A 9,162-nucleotide genomic window follows, 5' to 3' on the forward strand; every position below is an offset into this window, starting at 1 on the left:
TGATACCCCAAATCAAATAGCCCATTAAGAGAAACCATTTTCTTTCAATACTGACCCTAATAAAATGCAATAATTCCTAAAAAAAATCCCATAAAAACCCATAGTGTGCCTCGATACAGTTGTAGAACAAGAAGTGCTATGTTTGGTTTCTCCTGCGTAGCAACCGTGTTGTCTGTCAACGCAAACTCCCAAAGGCCACACAATTGCAAGGAATCTGTATTACTCTTTTTGGCTGTGTACTTTTATGGCCAACTGGGAGCAGATGTGTGATAAGAAAAGTAACAGTGTGAAAAAAATAGCACATTCTTGACTCTGGTACTAAATAATAAAGCTTGCAATAAAGGATCAGAAATGCAGTTTTGTAATTTGCTTTTTCAGAACAAGCGTCCGCTGGATTTTTTACCATTAATCATCGAATGACAAATCAGTCAATGCAGACATGTTGTTCCCTATTAGTTTGTATCAGTCGGAGCAAAGAACAGTCAAGCACACGCACACAGAAAAAATTCCCATAATTTGAAGCGTGTGTTTTTTTAAATTACATTATTCCTTTGAAAAACTCTAACTCGTGCCCATTCCGCATCGTAAGATAATCACATACCAAATAACCCCTTAGTTCGTTACTGGCAGAGGGGAAAAGCTTGATTTGACTCGTTTTGACTCTCAATTATAGACGTTATGTCTTTGCAGGCTGATTATTGGTTTCCTCGTAGTCTGGTGTGTTGATTTGCATGTTATTTTTGTTTGTCTGCTTTGTTTGGTCACGCAGCCTTTATAAAGCACTGTGGACAATAATAAAAGCCTGGTTTTTATTTGCTGGATTAGCAATAAGCAGATTGCTTGGGTTTGTATATCGATGGTACCAGACACGCTAGACATTCCAGCAACCGTTGACAAATCCTGCGTGACTCAACGTTTGAGCCTCTCGCATACATGCTTAACACCCCTGCCAACTCTGTTATGTAATTCAAGTTTGCTGTTCCTAAGACTTTTACAGTGGTTGCCCCTCACAGGACACACTTCATGGTCAGCAGCAGCCTTATAAGGGCAGGGGTACTGTGTCTCCGAAAAACGTCCCATAGCTTCCCAGGCACAACTGGTATGTACTATGAAAAATAATGACTCCCACTCTCCAGCTGTCTTCTGCCTGTGCCGTCTTGAGTGCTTTTTCTTTCTTTTGCATCTATTTTTTGCTCTCATCTGTGAGGATTAAGTAGTTTCCCTTCGTGAGACAGGAAAGTTGTGAGCCTGAAATTTGTTTATCTAAAGAGCTTCTTTCCAGTGCAGTCACAGATGACATCACGAGACTTTTTTTCTTTTTTTGCTTACGAAACGATTGATTGGTAGAGTCATATTAACCGTAGCTACTGGCAATGTGTTACTGGGAATTTCAAAGACACTTTAATGTATTGTCTAAGGATGATTAAGATAGTGCTTCAACAGATCTCGCCCTTGTAGTGGGGAAAGATCTGAAAAATGATGTGTCCGTAACACAGACTCGCTTTATTTATGATGGGAAAACTCTTCATCTTCAAAGACACAAAGACTTCCTAGGGTTTCTGCGGCAAGGATTTGTGCCATTTCAGGTCTGGGAAATAAAACATCTGGGACAAACACCATCAAACTAGAACACACAATCGGATCTTATATCCGTTTGATACTTTAATGATATCAGCACTTGCAGGGGAAGACACTCTTTTCCCGGATTCAAAGGGGGAAAGGCTCTGTATCAAATTTGTGGCGGGCCAGAGTTCATCCTTTTGATTGGGTTCAGCTGCTGTCAGCGGTGTTTACCCACCAGCAGACTTGATTCAAACTTTCCAAACAGAAACAGAGTTACACATGAGAAACCAGGGAAAAGATTGGCGTCAAATTTTTAAAATATATATCATCGTATCTTTGGCATCGATTCAATAGTGACAGGAAACAGGGGGCGAGACTAGAGCAATGACACACGACTCAGCTAATTTTAGGTATTCTTGTTCATGTGATTGTGCGTAAATGTGCAAACATTCATAGTGATCCAAAAACTGAACTTGTGCAATTTTAATGAGCTTGAAAGTTAATATTTGGTATTTACACCTTTATTCTTCTCACATCCTGAACTCTCCTAGGACGGCTTTCTTGTCATTTCTTAAAATTAGTCTTCAGGCTTCTTGAACATGTTTTTCTATTCAGGCATGCTTTTACTGCATTGTCAGTCTGCTTCTGATCATTGCCATGCTAAAAAAACAAAAAATGAAACTACTATCAATCAGGCACCTTACAGATGGTGTTGGATGCATGGTGGATCAAAGTCTGATGTCTGTGTCATCTGTGTTCATAATTCCATCAATTTTGACAAGATCCCCAACACCACTGGCTCTCTGCACTGATAATGAGTCAACATTGTCAAATTTGGATTCATCGCTCTATTAGACTTGTTGCCACTGATTGTCAGTCCATTTCTTGTGCAAGTTCGGATAGAGTGGCTTGCAAAAGTATTGAGCCCCCTTGAACTTTTCCACATGATGGCTGAATGATGGCTTGAACAGTGCTCTGAGGGATGTTCGAGGCTTGGGAAACCTTTTTGTAGCCTAAGCCTGCTTTAAATTTCTCAGTAACTTTATCCCTGACCTGTCTGCTGTGTTCTTTGGACTTCATGGTGTTGTTGCTCCCAATATTCTCTTAGACAACCTCTGAGGCCGTCACAGAGCAGCTGTATTTGTACTGACATTACACACAGTAATCACTCTATTTAGTCATTAGCACTCATCAGGCAACATCTATGGGCAACTGACTGCACTCGGACCAAAGGGGGCTGAATAATTACGCACACCCCACTTTGCAGTTATTTATTTGTAAAACATGTTTGGAATCATGTCTGATTTTCGTTCCACTTCTCACATGTGCACCACTTTGTGATGGTCTTGTGGCTGTAATGTGACAAAATGTGGAAAAGTTCAAGGGGGCCGAATACTTTTGCAAGCCACTGTACTAATGCCAACTTATACCTTTCCCTTCCTTGAGTTACGTGCCCTTTTCATGCTTGAATGATTCATAGGTCAGTGTTAAATGGCTTAGCAAACAACAATAATATTCCCCTGAAAAAGGTCAGCTACAAGGCCTGGGCTGAAAATGAGTGAAAAAGCAGCCAGTGCCCAAAGAAAAACTTTGAGTTGCTGAAGACAACTTTTAGAAATTACAAGAAACTTGGAAGGAAAAGAAACGAGGAGTGGCTCAAAAACTTTTGCACAGGATAGTAAGTTTCTTAGTTGGTTAATAATAATATTAATAGTCCTGAAAACTATGAGAGCTTTTGTTTGAGCTGTTTGTATCATCATCATCATCATCATCATCTGTCAGAACACAGAATTCTTGCTATTGCCAGTCGTCAGACGCAACACAGGCTTGTCCTCATAATCTGTAGAGCGAAACGAGGACAGAGTGAGGGAGGAAAAAGAAACAGGCATTTGGGTCGCCAACATTTAGCCGCAAAGATAAACACATATACACAACAATCGTTTCTCTGTAGTTTCTGCTTTCAGTGATCTCATACTAATTGCTGAAATAACCAAGAGATGAACGCTTTTATTTGGACTTTTCATCATATTTTGTTTTCAAACCAGATGATTACATTCCAACATGATTCAAGGGCAACGGTACAGGAACCTCGAATGACACAAACTGATATGGCAGACTTTAAATTGTTCAGTGAAGTGTTGCTTAGGCTGCTCGCCCTGCTGAAGCTGGGTTTGTCTGTTCTTTGTCTGGGCGGGAGCTGCTGCTCTCTTCCATTTCCTTCTCTCTCCCTCGCTGAGGTAAAAATGAGTCACTGAGTCAGCAGCTGGTTTCTGTCATCCCTAATATCACTAGCATTTCACAGGAGACCAGCTGCCATCGTTACACTCTGACGACATCACTTCCCTTTGTCCTTTTATGGAAAAACTTGTTGACAAAAGACCTACCAGGTTGATGATCAGATTTTTGTTCCTCGGTAAATCTGTGATTTATACGCTTGTTTAGGCAGAGCCTGTGTGTCTGATTGTAAAGAGTTTCTTTCCCTGTTAGAAGTCAGGTGAAAGTGCAGACCTCAAAGATCGTGCTAATTTTCTATGTGCGACCCCTAACATTTACAGGAGCCAATCAGGTGCAGGTGGATGATATAAGACTCGTGTTAAACAGCCTTAGTAACTCTTTAAGGGCCTTCCATAAATTATGGCATCTATGCAGCGGCTCCACCTTCTGTTACAAGTCTCATATTATCCTTCAACTCTTGAGTATATGTGATCTATGACAGAAAAATGCCTGTAAGTATAGGAAACCAGTATTAATCTCATCTGAGGAACCATAGAAACGTGACATGACAATGCTAACATGCTAATTTTAACCGACATCCAGTGCTCACCATTGAAGTTAACATTTGTAAAATAGCATTAAGCACCCAGCAAACTTCACAGCAGTGATTTGAGTCTTGACTAAATGTCAGCAGCTGTGCAAATAGGTGCATGCTACATGTGCTGTACAAGAGTAGTTTTAATCCACTACTATGATAGTGAAGTGAGGGACTGATGCATGACTAAAGCGCTTTTCATTCGCAAAGCAGCTGTGCTGTGTCTTCAAGTGGAGGACGTGAACAACAAGAACCGCTTGTCAGCTTTGTTTTGGCGTATCATTCTAAGAGCTGGAACACTTGTACTTTTTATTATTCTACCACCCTGGACAAAGGTGAATCATAAAAACAAAAAGGAGGTGCCTGTTTTTGCCAGGGCTGTCAACTACGGATGAGTGGATTCCATTATCGAATGTTTAAACCAAGATGTTTAGTTTTCCCATTCCAGTGGCTGAAGGGACAGGCAGGTCTGTGTCTCGCTCCATCTCATCTTCCTTCCCATTTTCCTGTGAAGGGAGGTGCCGTGCTGAGTGCTGCTTATTTGAGGAGTCACTGTGGAATCTGCTGTCCCTTTTATTTTAACCGTGCAGGCATGGCAGCAAAGATGAGACAGACCACTCTGCTTGATGTTTATCCACAAGGCTTTGAGAAAAATATGGCCTGAATTCTTGGAGACAGGCACATATCCCCTTCATCCTCTCACCTGTTTTGTTTTCCAGGTGTGAGACTCACCCAAAGGCCTTTTCTGTACTTGTTGAGCAGTTCATCGCTCCACCCCGTCTGTTCCCAGTTTTTAAGTAAAGGCAGCCCCAGTGCGAAAAAGCAAATGTGTTTTGTCATGTGGCGAAAACAAGATTAAAATCTCTACATTGCTATGAATTGCTGCTTAAAAAAACTAGCTTTATTGATTTTGGCAAGAGGTTGTAGCTTTAGTGCACAATCCACCAACACTGTCCAGCTTAATATTCAGTTGTGTTGTCTGAAGGGAAGAAACTCACTGAACCCAAACACTAAATTTCAGGATGACTGGACATTGTTTAGCTCAACAAATCATTCCTGTCCTCACTAAAAGTAGTGCCCAACAACAGCGTTTCTGGGTGAACCCATACTGAGTCTAATATTGTGAAACCAATAAAATTCCTTTTCCCATCACTCATGACCAGCTGTGGCAGATAGCTGCCCCTCCCTGAGCCTGGTTCTGCTGTCAGGGTCTTCCTGTTAAAAGGGAGGTTTTCCTTCCCACTGTCACCAGGTGCTCACAGGAGGGTCATCTAGTTGTTGGGGTCTCTGCTTTATTACTGTAGAGTCTTTACCTTACAACATAAAGCACCTTGAGACAACTGTTTTTGTGATTTGGCACTATATTAAAAAAACTGAATTCAAGTGAACTCTCTTTCACAAGCAGCCACAGGTAGGTTTTTGATGGCATTCGTGGACTGTGTTTTGCAATAAATGGCTATTTTATCGACATCCTGTCTTGACTTCTGCAGTATTAGTTGCAGAATTTCCATACCAAGCTGTTGCTCATTGAACGCTCTCCTGCTGCTAATGCGTCACGTTAAAACCATTCAATTGTGTGAAACACGCAGTGGCTTGTATTGTTAATCAGAAAGAATCAGGAAACTGTGTATTTGTCATTGAGACCTACCACAATTGTTCTTCTGAAATCTATCTGCAAAACAAAGACAGTTATCATTTTATGCATTTTTTTAGCTGACAGCTAACATCTGTATGAGTGGGTCTTTGACTCTGTAGGAATAAACACGTTACATAAACAGCCCAGCAGTTACTATTTTCTGTGTTCTTTGCCTGAACAGACAGTGAAGCAAATGATTATTGAGTGTCTTGTTCGGTAAAATATGGCGTGTTTGTTTGGCTTCACTGTAAACAGATGCTTCAGTTGCTCTTTGCGCTGCACTTTACACAAACTAGCTGTTGCTGCGGTAACAACAAGCATCATCAAATCAACAAGAATTGAAATCTAAACAAAGTGTGACTACCATTTTGCGAACTATGTTCATGCACTTTCTCAATAAAGTCATCTCCATCCATTAAGAACTTAGTAACAACCAGGAGCTCTCACCCATCTTTGTGCCAAAAGATAAGTGAGAGCAACAAGCCTGATTTATCCACTGTTAAACAAAACCAATTAGGACCTCTAAAGTTAGCACATTTGAGTTCAACTTTCCCTCTAGCCCCTTAAAAGCCATCGCCGCGTACCCCTCTGAAACAAGATTACTTTAGTTGACTAAAACTAAACTAAGAAATAAAACTGGATGTGAATAAATAAATTATTTAACTAAAATAAAAATAAAAACTTGGTCTTGGTAGCTGGGGATCGGTCCGCCAGGACCTACGCTCCTGGCTGCCGCCTGGCTCACAATTCACCGGTCGGGGTGGACTCAGAGTAGAGCCGCTGCTCCTCCACATCGAAAGGAGCCAGTTGAGGTGGTTCGGGTATCTGTCAAGGATGCCTCCTGGGCGAGGTGTTCCGGGCGTGTCCCACCGGGAGGAGACCCAGGACACGCTGGAGAGGTTATATCTCTCGGCTGGCCTGGGAACACCTTGGCGTTCCCCCGGATAAGCTGGAGGAGGCGGCCGTGGAGAGGGAGGTCTGGGCTTCTCTGCTTGGGCTGCTGCCCCCGCGACCCGGCCTCGGATAAAGCGGAAGAAAATGGATGGATGGAAAAATAAAAACTTGGTTTAGTAGACTGGACTGGTGAAAATTTTAGTAGAACTACCCCGATGAGGCATTGATGGACATACTGATAAGACTGTGAGTCAACTGCTTCCTGTTTTTATTGTAACATCTACGCTGATTTTCCTAAATCCTGACTCTGAAATATGCAATCCACACAAAAAGAATTAAAAACAAATTACAAACAAAAAGTCAAAATGAACTAAAAATAAAAAAAAAACAATTAGAAAATACAAAACTTTATTAACACCTTTCTGAAGAGTTCCATGTGAGCATTTGTGATTTTAACATGAACTTGAAACTTGCACAGAGAGCTGATTCATGTCTGACGAGTCCGATTTTTCTTTCCTTTTAGAGGCACAAGATTCATAAAAAGACAGAGACTCTTATCTTTGTTTAATCCATTCAAAAAGTACACTTTCAGTTACCTGGCAACTGGTACTCAAAGTATAAATAATCACTTTCCCAAAATGTTTGATTTCCCTTAATTACACACAAAAAGAAATGTTGATTAGTTTCCATATGAAAACACAGGAACACGTCATTCCTTGATTAGAACGTTTTCCGACTAATGCCAGAAATCCTTCACTGCTGTAAACTGATTTACGGTTTGGATCAGATAACGTCTCTGAAGAAACTATGATGAGGGTTACCAACAATTGCCATTTACTCCAGCCTGGGTTTAATGACGGTGTCTAGGCTGAGCCTTGCCATTCTCCAAGTGAATCCCGATTGTTCAGATGTAATTTTTCAGCCATGAACACAAGACCATTGCTTGACTGTGATTTTTGACTGGTCGATTGGGGTTGAGATCCTCATTAAGAACAGGTACTGATAAAGCAACACAGCAAAGCTTACGTGGTCCTTTGCAAATGTTTAGGGGACTTTTCTGGTTCTTGTGGGCTATGCAGAGAGCGGACGCCCCTCCCTGTGTGTGAGCTGCTCTGTGGTGTTTGGCTCCCGAGCTTACATGACACCATGCGTCTGTACACTGGCCAGCCTAACTTTCCTTCTCGTTTGACTTTAGTGACTGCTTTTATTACAGTCTTACATTCTACTTTGCAAAGAAAGTGAGAAAGTGGAGAAATGATTTCAAAGCTCACGCGGAGAGGAACAGGAAAGCTGTTTTACAGACCCTCGGGGCAGAATGTGTCTCATTGGAAAACTCTCAGGGCAAACTCCTTTAGTTCTTAGAATCTGAGGTCATTTTGTTGCAACCTCATTTCCCTCTCGGTCTGGGCCGTCCAGGGGATCGCTTCGCACCCCATTATAAATATGATGCAGTGGCAGGTCCGGAGAGATCGGTAAATACAGGAACCGACAAAGGCTCGACAAGCCGTGGAGCCCATCTTGTCTGATCGCAATCAGCCAGTGCTCAATGTGAATTGAGACAAGCAGAAATATGACTTCATGTCAGCTCAAGAAGCATCAACATCTGCAGCTCTGCTTCTCTTTTCCCATCTTCCCACAAAATATCAGAAAGCCCTCGGCCGAAAGCGTATCACCCCGTCATCTGGTCCTCTTTAACGCCTGGCAGAAGAACCACCCACTTGGGCTCAGTCATTGTGTGATACTTTAGCTGGACATGGCAATTTCTGTTTTTCTTTTTCATTTCTGGACCAATTTGAAGGAATTTCACAGTCTTTTTTTTTTCAAAGCTACTTTATGAAAGAGTCGATTCTTTACCTTCCAAAAACAACAACCTGCACGTGTTAATTCTCGCTAGAGCTGACAGTTTTGTGCTTGTATCAAAGTGATTTAAAACTTAAACTATCGATTAAGAGTATGTGGAATAACTGTGAGGAAAAAGTGCAACGTGTCATTTTAATGGAAAATTACAAATCGGTCCACGTCCATTGCCACCTGTTTGTCATTTCTGCATTCCTCAGAGTGTAAGTCAACAGACTGTTGCTATGTAGAAATGCTGTATACAATCCCACAGCTGACCCTTGGGGGAGAAGATCCAAATTGGCAGCAGGTCAAATGGCAAGCTCAAGACCGCTCAGGACAGTGGGAGGAAGAGGGGGACGTGAGGGGGCAGGGAAGAGAGGGCTTTGAGTCACGCAGCCCAAAGGAGTGAATCACACCTCTC

This window comes from Haplochromis burtoni, unplaced genomic scaffold (genome assembly GCF_018398535.1).
Source record: "Haplochromis burtoni strain Fernald_Lab_line unplaced genomic scaffold, NCSU_Asbu1 Contig_16, whole genome shotgun sequence".
NCBI classification, from domain to species: Eukaryota; Metazoa; Chordata; class Actinopteri; order Cichliformes; family Cichlidae; genus Haplochromis; species Haplochromis burtoni.